Source organism: Lepidochelys kempii, chromosome 5 (assembly GCF_965140285.1).
Source record: "Lepidochelys kempii isolate rLepKem1 chromosome 5, rLepKem1.hap1, whole genome shotgun sequence".
In the NCBI taxonomy this organism is placed as follows: domain Eukaryota; kingdom Metazoa; phylum Chordata; order Testudines; family Cheloniidae; genus Lepidochelys; species Lepidochelys kempii.
Window position 1 is genome coordinate 122267132 of NC_136384.1, and position 12188 is coordinate 122279319.

General features: G+C 46.7%; 1 protein-coding gene across 2 annotated transcripts in view; it reads right to left on the reverse strand.

Moving 5' to 3' along the window:
- Positions 1-12188, reverse strand: part of LOC144929085 (paralemmin-1-like) — a 195501-nt gene that overhangs the window by 108951 nt on the left and 74362 nt on the right. The window lies entirely within an intron of this gene.

Below are 12188 nucleotides of genomic sequence, written 5' to 3' on the forward strand. Positions count from 1 at the left end.
CATGCTGATGTATAGCAAGATGATGACAACATGTCAATCCCACTTATTCAGAGATGTAATTTTTTTAAAATGGTGGTTAAGTCATTTCAGAAGAACTAATTATGGGCAAACCCTGAAAGTTTGGATTCAATCAGGATGAGCACAGAAAAGTTCAAATGCTAGATCTTTAGCTGGTTTAAGTTGACAGAGATCCACTGAATTCCATTAAGCAATGCTGATTTACACCAGCTGATGATCTGGCTCCTGTCAGATGTTTATCCAAATCTTAGCTGAAGTAGCCGAAGCGGAGACGGTCTTGACCCCAAATCCCAGAGGTAAATGCCACTGTTTTTTGGTAATTCCAGATCTGGAACAGTCCTATCTCTAGCCTCACCCTCTTTACTTAGCACAATTGGAATGAAAACTTTACTGCAGCCTCCCTCACAAATTATTTGCATCTCTGCTTCCACTGTGAGCCAAAAGTTTGTTTATTTTTTTAACCCAAATACTCATTCCATAGTCACTTCTGGAAAGAAAATGAGCCAAGGTTTCACAGGCAGGGAAAGGTCTTATTCTTTTTCTGGACCAGTTCACCATCCCTTATACAAAACTGCATGAGCTTTTAGGAGAGTCAATAGTCTCCATTATACAAGGACAATTTCTGGGAAGAAGTGTAGAATGTTCAAGCTTCTGGATGCCCCGATTTATCACGCTCCCACTCCCGCTGCAGCCCAAGAGTTAATGTCTGTAATTCTCTTGTGAATAATTATACTCACTGTTTAAAAAAAGCTAAATCTGGGTCACATGGACTCTTTCTAAAGCAAATATCAGGTCAGTGGGAGAGGGAGATCATGCCTAGGGGATGCTGAGTTCCCCTCAAGGATCTTTGGAAATATGCAAGACTCCTGCAACTGGTTTGGCACAATCCCTTTAAAAAGAAAAGTGCCAGAATAGCGGAGATAATGCTCGAATATAGATAGCACTCAAGTTTTTTAAGTGACAGTTTTGCCTGTGTTTTGAGAAGGACTTTGAGGCTTGTCTACACAGGCAAATTGACCAGCATAGCTATCCCAGAGTAACTATACCATGCATCCGATGAAGTGAGCTGTAGCTCACGAAAGCTCATGCTCAAATAAATTGGTTAGTCTCTAAGGTGCCACAAGTACTCCTTTTCTTTTTGCGAATACAGACTAACACGGCTGTTACTCTGAAATATACCATGATAGCTATTCCAGAATATCTCCCTTGTGTGGACACTATTTCAAAATAAAAGTGGTTTTATTCTAGAATCATTACTCTGCTTTGGAAGTAGATTAATTATTCTGGAATAAAAGTGATTTTACTCCAGAATAGAATGTCCACATAGGGGAGTTTTACTGGAATAGCTAAATTATACCAGAATAGCTATAGCAGAATAGTTATGCCAGTCAATTTCCTTGTGTAGGCAAGACCTGATAGTCTGTCAGAGAATGTATGAGGTCAGGTACTAAGGGCTTGTCTACACAGGGGAAACTGATCAACATAGTTAGTCTGGAATAGCTATTCTGGTATAATTTAGCTCTTAGAATGCCCCCGGCAGATATTCTATTCCAGCATAAAAGTGATATTATTCAAGAATACAGTCATTTCTGTTTCAGAATACTGTCCACACAGGGTGTTATTCTGGCATCGCTACAGCAAAATAGTTATTGTGGTCAATTTCCCTAGTGACAAAGCTCTGTCCTTGTCTCCCTAGGTTCCGTGTTTCCTGGTGGATTTCGCTAGTCTCAGAGGCTCACTGTGACCCTCCACATAACCCTTCTCTCTCTAGAGACAAGGGTCACAGTCTACTGAGCCATTTTCATCATAAGCCTGTGAGGGAGGTGAGGAGAAGCTATCCTCCCTTGCACAGTCTCTGTTGTCTCCCAGTCTCAGTGATTAATCGGCGGGGGGAGGGGGGGAGGAGGAAAGGAGGGAGTCCGGGCCCGCCCTCTACTCCAGCCCAGGGACCCTAATAATATCAGCTATGGTAGCTGACCTTTTAGAAACATGACACGTACAATTCCCTGGGCTACTTCTCCACAGCAGCCCCCACTTCCTCAAGCTCCACTTCACCCTTACCTCAGGGCCTCCTTCCTTGTGCCTGGTATGGTGCATACTGCTCAGTCTCTCCAACAGCACAACTTCCTCCCACAGCTCCTGACATGCACCCTCACCTGACTAACTGGGAGGCTTTTAACTAGTTTCAGCCTGTCCCTGATTGGCTTCAGGTGTCCCAATCAACCTAGCATTCTCCCTGCCTTCTGGAAAGTTCTTAATTGGCCCCAGGTGTCTTAATTGACCTGGAGCAGCTGCAATTTAACTTATCCCTGGTACCAGGGATTTGTTTAGCCTGGAGCTAATATATCCATCTCCCACTACTTTTCTATAGCCATCTGGCCTTGCCCCATCACACCCTGTGTAGACAAATCCTAAGATTTCACACCTCCAGGGCAGTTTTGAAACACTGGGCCAGGTTCTAAACTGATTTAAATTAGCAGAACTCCACTGACATCAAGGGTGTGGAGGGCCCCCCGGTACAGTGCTAGGATAACTGCTGCATGTCACCTCCTGCAGGAGCTTGCAGCATAGGTGGCAGGTGGCCAGGTCTAGACGGGGCTCAGCCCTCTCCCCCCAATCTCTCTCTGCCTCAGCAGCTTAGCTAGGGGTGGGCCACTGCCCGACAAATTAGCACCAGGCATAGTGCTTAAAGTGAGGCTATAGTGCGGGGATTTTGCAATCTGGTGCATGGAGTTCTCCTGCTCCCAATCTCAGCCTCTACTCTGCACCCCCTTGGACACAGACTCTGCCACATGGGGCAGAACCCAGGACTGGGAGCAGGAGTCCATGTGCCAGGTCACAACACTACTCAAATTTGGCCCAGCTGCCCCTCCATGATGTCAGTGGGGAAAGGACTCCGCCGTTACACCCACTATCCGCAGCTCTGGTTATTGCCTCCCCACTAACAGAGCTGAGTTCTGACTTGCCAATGGCTGGAGGGGTGAGGGCTGGCCACAATCCGATGGGCTGTGGGAGCTGGGAGCCAATGGGAAGGCAGAAAGCAGGACCACATGGCATGGAGCTGAGCCCTGTCCTGCATGAGTGACGGAGAGGGAGCTGGGTCAATGAGTGACATTGTGACCTGGTTCACGGGCTCCCAGTCCCAGGTTCTGCTCCCTTCCCCATTGATACAGGCTCTGACGCCATCCCACCCAACTCTGGTTACTCCCTCCCCACTGGCAGAGGTGAGCCCTGTCCCCACCCCCAAACTGGAAGCCGGCCAGAACCTCAGTGGCTCTCAGCTCCCAAACAAACAATCGGCCAATGGGAAGGCAGTAACTAGAGGTGAGTGTCATGGACTGGAGCCGGCACCTGTGTTGATGGGGACGCGGAGCCAAGCACGGTGGTCTGAGGCAGTAGCAGCTTTACTAATGACCTGTCTTAATCTTTACTCTAAGCCCTGTGCCTGGTGCTCAGATTTGGGTGGGCCTGGGTGCTGACTGGGAGGGCTGTGGCCCACTCAGGCCCACCCACGGCTGCATCCCTGCTTAGCCCCTCTGAATATTTTCACAGCTGCCTATGTCTCTCAGCATACAGGGCATGCTAGGGGCACAAGGAAGCATCACCACCTAGCTTGGCAAGTCTTGAGGAGTGATGTGGGGGAGGCGATGAGAGGCAAAATGAGAGGGAACTGTTGCAGCCACACTTTGGGTTGATCTCACATGTTGGTTTCAATGGCACGCTGCTGATATACACTAGCTGAGGATCTGGCTAGGGTTGCCAGGAGTCTGGTTTTCAACCGGAACGCCCGGTTGAAAAAAAACCGTGGCAGCTCCGGTCAGCACTGCTGACCGGGCCATTAAAAGTCTGGTCGGCGGTGCAGCGGGGCTCCCTGCCTGCCGTGACTCCACATGGCTCCTGGAAGCAGTAACATGTCCCCCGTCTGACTTCTACATGTAGAAGCAGCCAGGGGGCTCTGCACGCTGCCCCGCCCCAAGCCCCAGCTCTGCAGCTCCCATTGGCCGGGAACTGCAGCCAATGGGAGCTGTGGGGGCAGTGCCTGTGGATGGGGAAGCGTGCAGAGCCACCTGGCCATGCCTCCACGTAGGAGCTGGAGTGGGGACATGCTGCTGCTTCTAGGAGATGCCTGAGGTAAGTGCTGCCTGGAGCCTGCACCCCTGATCTCCTCCCATGCTCCAACCCCCTGCCCCAGCCCTAATACCCCTCTCTACACCCCAAACCCCTCATCCCCAACCCCACCCCAGAGTCTGCACCCCCAGAAAGAGCCCTCACACCCCCCTGCCCCAGCCCGGAGCCCCCTCCTGTACCCCAAATCCCTCATCCCTGGCCCCACGCCAGAGCCTACACACCCAGCCAGAGTTCTCACCCCCTGCACCCAAACCCCCTGCCCCAGCCCGGAGTCCTCTCCCATACTCCGAACCCCTCATCCTTGGCCCCACCCCAGAGCTCTTACCCCCAGCTCGCAGCTCCCTCCCACACCCCGAACTCCTCATTTCTGGCCCCACCCCGGATTCCACATCCCCAGCTCATAGCCTGTACCCCCTCCCACACCCCAACCCCCGCCTCAGCCCAGAGCCTCCTCCCATACTCTGAACCCCTCGGCTCCACCCCCCAGCCAGGAGCCCCCTCCTGCACCCCAAACTCCTCATCCCTGTCCCCACCCCAGAGCCCACATCCCCAGCCGGAGCCCTCACCCCTTCTCGCATCCCAAACCACTGACTCAACCTGGAACCCCCTCCCACACTCTGAACTCCCCATTTCTGGCCCCACCCCAGAACCCACACCCCCAGCCGGAGCCCTCACCCCCTCCCACACCTCAACCCCCTGAGCCAGCCCGGTGAAAATGAGCAAGCAAGTGAGGGTGGGGAGAGCGAGCAACAGAGGGAAAGGGAGATGGATTGAATGGGGGATGGGCCCTCAGGAGGGGCGGGGCAGAGAGCAGGGCAAGGGTGTTTGGTTTTGTCCTAGTACAAAGTTGGCAACCCAATATCTGGCCAATAGCATCCAACTTGCATCCATAATTGTACTCAGTATCTGAGATCTAGAAAGCCGGTGGTGTTAATGGAATTCCCTAAACTTGCATCAGGTTACAAAAAAACTCTCTCTGATCTCCCCAAATAAAGAAACGCACTTCTTGATGCTTCTAAACCAGCATACACGCCTTGCGCCTGCTACTATTCCCATTTCAGTTAATAGGCGCAAGATCTGGTCTTCAGTTTACTTCCATGATCTGAACAGATAGATAAATGACTGGAATTATGTGGTGTCTTTCCCCCCACAATAGGCATTGTCACATCGGGAATGAAGTTCTTTCTTCCTGACAAGTCAAGAAACCGGAATCTCAAACAGCTATCTGGTATGGGGAATCCAGCAGTGCAGTACCTAGGAAAGGTGATCTGTAAAAATACTCTCTATTTTAAATACCTCTGGTCCTTGACTGTACCATGCATGAGTGCTGCTGTAATCAGATAGTGCTTTTGAAAGCTCAATAGAGCCAACATAGTAAGAGCTTATATTAGTTATATATTCCGGAATTTAACATGTTCATGTTGAACTGGTGGGTACAAAAATCACCTTAGAACATTCAAAGGGCAGATAAAAAGCTCGTGGCTGTTCTATTAATATGCAGATTATACTAGAGTCTGATTGAAGAATAAAATATAATTCAGAAAAACCTCTTTCAATAGGTTAACCTAGCAATGAATCGTGATTGATTCGTGCCCTTTCTGCTCGTTGTCTCACTTCATGCCAGCCAGGAAATAGAGAAGCAGGCTACATGCTTCAGGTGAGTGTGTATAGCTCAGCAGGCGGAGGGCAAGGCGGACTAATGCTGGCTGCTCTTCCTTTCCTCCTCCTGAAGTTGATCAAGCAAAAATCCCTACATCATCCCTAATTGACGAGAGAGGGTCCAATTCTGTGCCGATTCCCACCGATGGCCACGTGGGCACTCAGGGTGCAAAAAGAACAGAGTTTGGCCCACAGGTGCCCTCATCATTCACAAATTTACTTCCCTTCCTTTCAAACCTGCGCAGGCATCACTGGATAACTATTCTAGAGCACTCCACCAGGTTGTGCACGACTGTGTCAGCCACCGCACATATAGACAATAAATGGACATTCTCCACACCCAAGAGATTACAATCTAAAGTAACTCAGACTATAATGTTGTATAGTTGTATGCTGTTTTGGAGAGTGCATTGTAATTACACTCATATATAGAACCACAGAAATGTAGGGCTGGAAGGGACCTGGAGAGGTCATCAAGTCCAGGCCCCTGCACTGAGGCAGGACCAAGTAAACCCAGTCCTAGACCATCCCTAATAGGTATTTGTCTAACTTCTTCTTAAAAACCTTCAGTGATGGAGATTCCACAGCCTTCCTTGGAAGCCTATTCCAGAGCTTAATTATCCTGATATTAAGAAAATCTTTCTAAATAACTAAATCCCCCAGGCCTCAGATTAAGCCAATTACTTCTTGTCCCACCTTCAATGGCCATGGAGAACAATTGATCCCCATCCTCTATATAAAATCATGTACAGTACATTGCACACTCTGTACTAATATTTTACTACAAGGCCAAGTTCTGAGTTACACTTCTACAACTCCATACAGAGGATGGTCCAGAGGCTAGGGCACTAGCCTGGGGACCAACGTTCAATTCCCTGCTCTGCCAAAGACATCCCGCGTTACCCCGGGCAAATCACTTAATCTCTCTGTGCCTCACTTCCCCCTGTGTAACTAAACAGGATTTGGCTCATTACATGTATGAAAAATGACTTCACTCTATTTATATTGCAGTGCAGACCATAGGTGCTTAGCTTTGGAACAGCGGGCGAGTGGTCAAGCTAACGAGAGTATGGAATCATTGACAAACAGTTGTAGTGGCTTTTTTTTTTTTGCTGAATTAAGGTTTAATTTAAAGAATTTAATTTTCTAGCCTAAGTCGGAATTCCTAATTATTCATTTACAAAAGTTAGCTTCATATTTCCAAACGCTTGCCTAGATAAGCTGATGTTTGTGGTGGTTTGACAGCTGTTTTTATATGGGGGGAATAAGCTGAGGACGGCGGCGTGATCATGTAATAACACTGAAAATTTCTTTTTAGCTAAAGAAGCTTTAGCTCAATCCATGTACCTATATATAATAAAACAACACCTAATCTATCCAAATAAAAGCTATAATTACGTAGTTTAAGTGTTCACGCACTGTAAGTTATTAAAAAAATACATATTAACCCCAAAAGGGCCATAATATTGATAGCCTTCAGGTTCAAGAATTGTGTGATAAATTCATGTATTGCAACAACTAATGGAAGTATAGCGAAGGCATTTTTCATTCAGTTCAATATTACAGTGTTGGTTACTATAAACTTATTGGCAGTCACCAAATTACATTATTGTAAGTGGTTTTATACATTCCGTTTAGCTGAATATAGCAGCAGTTAGATCTTGGAAGAAACGCTCTACTAGTTGTAAGACAGATCCTATTAGAAGTTGTGGATATCATCCATAAATAGAAGACTCATTCTACTAAAGACTGACCAAAATAACTTCTTCTTAGATGCAGCTGCTGCCTACAGGATATACCCACACAAACAAACAAAACCATTACCTGGTGTCAAAACATTCAATAGTTAATGTACCTGAATAAGGTTAACAAAGTCAGATTTGTTTTGATCGTCTTTTTGAACTCAAACTCTAGTTTAAGGGTCTCGTAAAGCTTCAAATCCCACCAGGTTTAGCCACTCCTACTTATGATATTATATTAAGCATGCATCTGGTGAATTGTGAAGCATGAAGTTGAAGGTATAATGAGACATCCTGCAGTATGCAAAAGAGGAAGGATTGTCCTGCGGCGAAGGGGTAAGCTTGAGGGTGATATTTTGTGCTGTGCATCTAAAAGGAGCAGCACAGAACTTGCTGCCCAGGGGAGGGGACTTTAAGCCACCTTTATGCATTCCCAATCCTGAGCTGCTTTGGGGCCTGAAGAGGCACCCCAGTGTGACTTATAGAATCACAGGACTGGAAGGCACCTCACGAGGTAATAGAGTCCAGTCCTCTGTGTTCATGGCAGGACTAAGAATTATCTAGACCATTCCTGACAGGTGTTTGTTTAAGCTGCTCTTAAAAATCTCCAGTGATGGAGATTCCACATTATGGCCATCTCCTTCGGTGCCTCTCTCCCAGCCAGAGCTGCGACTTTTAAAGCCCCTTTTTACTCCACTCTGGCTGTCACTGTTACCTGGTGTAAAGGGGCCAGAGCAGAGGATCTCACTCTAGGAGTCTGGAGATCCATCAGTTGTCTCCTGCTCTGCGCAGACATTCTATGGACAAGTCATAGGCTATATTTGTGCCTCAGTTTCCTCATCTACAAAACAGGGATAATATTTAGCTAATAGTGAGAAGAGTTTGTAAAATATGTAGTGAAAGGCACCATGCTGGCATGCACTTACTATCTAACCCTTGTGAGACTGCATAATATACTGCCTCAAATCATAGTCAGCTCTCACATCCGGGCCCTCAGCCTGAGCAGTGTATAGAACAAGGGAAAAAGTGAATGAACTGAGCATAGTGTGAGGCATTTAGCCAAGGACTAATTGCTCTCAACCACCTGAGAACTGCAAGGAATGCTTGTGGAGAGTTACCACTTTTATATATTTTTTTCAGTGTGATTAATTGTATGCGTTTATCCAGATACTTGTAGTATTCCAAGCCTGATTAGGTAATCAAACATATCATTTTATACAGGATATGTAATAAAATATTATAACAATATCTCACAAAAATGAACCAAACAAGTACCATTATGATGGAGGCTAAAATTCTGGGATAAACATCCCAGCTTTTGGGTTTACAGGATCAACGCAGCTATTACAGTCGTAGGGGTAACCCAGATATCATAGTCGAAGGCTTTTTCACAGCAAAGTTTGCTAATTTTAACAAAGTCCTTTTGCTCTGCACTGATCCCGAGGCACTTCTGAAGGTTTGCTTAAAGCAGCCTGCAGTACTTTTGCGGCATGGACAAACATCCTCTATAGAATGGGTCGAAGCCCATTTCATTTATGACTAAACCAAATGCCTGTCTGGAGCCTCTGAAACTGAGAGGCTACCGTACTTACCTACCCACGTGCCACAGTTTGGGGACTAGATTCGTAGCTGGTATAAGCTAGCCTAGCTCCGTGGATTCCAATGGAGTCACACTAATCTCCACCAAGTGAAGGTCTGGCTCTGGGCGTTTAAACGAGGATAGGATGGTACCATGGCATTGAATCTTGAAGACTAAGAGACAATTAGATTTTTCCCCCTTCCAATCCTTGACATGGGTCAGGCAGGCCCGATAACATTTTGGTTGGCTGCCTGCAGTTCTATATAATTGACCACCACACTAAATGAAGGGGACACTCAAGAGTCTCCTGGCTTTCTCTGCTCCCACTGAAGCCAGCAAAAGTGCGGTATCACCCCACCAACAGGATCCACGATCCAGGATGAACCTCTGCTGCCAAAGCAGCATTTTATCTGGCTGTGCTTTGCTTCAGGAGCAACCAAGTCCTGATTTGTCTGGAGAGCGTAAAAAAAGCAGTCACCAGAAATCCTCCGGTGTTCATCCAGGGTCAAAACACCCAGAAAACAGGCTAATCAAGTGCACTCGGATCCTCCCTACCCTCTAGGGTTTTCCTACACGGGAATAAGCTCTGACTTGACCTACCCCTAAAGTATTGGTTTTTAGAGTCCCATGGCTTCTTCGCAATCCTTCTAGAAAGGGCCTAGCAGTGGTAAGAACCGTCTGTGGAATATCAGGCATAGAGGTATGTGGCATAGAACCAGAAGAGCTGGTTCTCCATCATCTCCTGCAAGAGGCCCCAGTTTAGAAGGCATGCTGGGGCCAGGAGTGGATGTGGTTGTGGTATTCCTACATCTCACCTAGGGTGACCAGATGTCCTGATTTTATAGGGACAGTCCCGATTTTTGGGTCTTTTTCTTATATAGGCTCCTATTACCTCCCACCCCCTGTCCCGATTTTTCATACTTGCTGTCTAGTCACCCTAATCTCACCTATTGTTTGCAGAACAATGACCATAGAGACTGTTTCAATCAGATCACAAGTTAGGACAGCCCACAGGGCAGCTGTAACCTATGCTGCTTGCTGCACCAGTACTATATAAGGGAATCATATTGTTCTCTCCCTTGGTCCTTGTGCCGGGCTCAGCACTGTGCAGGGATGGATCGGGTCCACAGTCTCAACACATGTACATTTCCTCACTACCAAATGCAAAGATATTTCATGTAAACATATATTGTCTTAATTCTGATCTCCCTGACTTTCCTTTGACTGTTACAGTTATTAGTCTTGCTCTATCAATGAGTCAAATAATAAAGGGAACAACATATTGTGACAAAGTTCCTGCGCTACCTTGGTGGGTCTTGCGCTTATTGGAGGATTTGCTCGCCTTGGAGCTTCACGGCAGCCCTCAGCTTGGCCGTTTTTCTGAATTCACAGTCCAGGTCGACTCCTCCTGTGTCTGACCAGGAGTTGGGAGGATTTGGAGGGAACCCGGGCCCGCCCTCTACTCCGGTTACCAGCCCAGGGCCCTGTGGAATGCAGCTGTGTAGAGTGCCTCCTGGAACAGCTGTGTGACAGCTACAACTCCCTGGGCTACTTCCCCCTGGCCTCCTCCCAACATCTTCTTTATCCTCACCATAGGACCTTCCTCCTGGTGTCTGATAATGCTTGTACTCCTCAGTCCTCCAACAGTCCGCCTTCTCACTCTCAGCTCCTCGTGCCTCTTGCTCCCAGCTCCTCACACGCACACCACAAACTGAAGTGAGCTCCTTTTTAAAACCCGGGTGCCCTGATTAGCCTCCCTTAATTGATTCTAGCAGCTTCTTGATTGGCTGCAGGTGTTCTAATCAGCCTGTCTGTCTTAATTGTCTCCAGAAGGTTTCTGATTGTTCTGGAACCTTCCCTGTTACCTTACCCAGGGAAAAGGGCCCTACTTAGCCTGGGACTTATATATCTGCCTTCTATTACTCTCCTGTAGCCATCCTGCCCGACCCGGTCACAACATGTAATTATCCCAGGCATCATTTGGGGAATATGTGCAATGGTCCAGATCTTCAGCTGGTATAAATCAGCATGGCATCACTGATGTCAATATAGCAACACCACTTTACATCGGCGGAGTATCTGAACCAATAACATTACTTTATACAGTGTTACTTCCTCTAAGGATGATGATATTCTTATACCTAACTACATACACATAACAAAAAGACAGCGGAAAAAAATGAGGTTATCTGAAACCAGCTTTTCAAAAACACTAATTGATAGGATTTCATGGGAAGCCTGAATTGGTTTGCTTGGAATCAGTTAAGATGGCAAAGAAGATACCCAGCTTGCAATAAGAAAGCAACAGAGATGCATGTTATCTTCCCAGCCAGAGTGTGATCCTGCATACCCTGTCGCGTCGAGGTAGCCAGAAGTAATTCTCTCTCTGGGATCTAATGGCAGCCTGAACAAAATGGCAGATCATGTTGCCCCATAGGAATGCAATCATGTTATCTTCTGATAATGCAGGAGATAACGTGTGTCACCACTAGGTTTGTGGTGACAGTGATGGAGCCTTTGCCTAGGCTGCAATCAATTACTTGGACTTAAATTCATTATGTCAAAACCCACAGCACAGTTTACAGAAAATTATGATGGAGACTTAGAGATATATGAAAAGAATCCTGTCTGTAGCACAACTTGAAGTCTGCTCTTTGAGCATGTGCGTGTACAGAATGTATTACACACACACTGTACTCCATATACTGTGTGTGTGTGTGTGTTACACTCCCTCGTATATATCATGCATGTGTTTTACATATAATGCACACACACAGTATAGTCTAGTCATTTTAAAATAAACTTGAGCATGCTTGATGGAAGGACAGATCAAAAGTCTAATCCCGCCTGTTTTATTCAGATGACTAATCCCATTGAATTCCACAGGATCCCTTGGCTGAGTTAGTCCAGCAAGATTTGGCCCCAAATACAGAGTTTTCTTTCCTTCATTGGATACAAAAGCATCAGTGTGTGTGTGTGTCTTTCCCCCCCTTTCTTATGTGTATACAAGTATAAAGGCAATCTATTCTACTTGCAGCAAAAATAAAAATTATTGGGCTGATTTT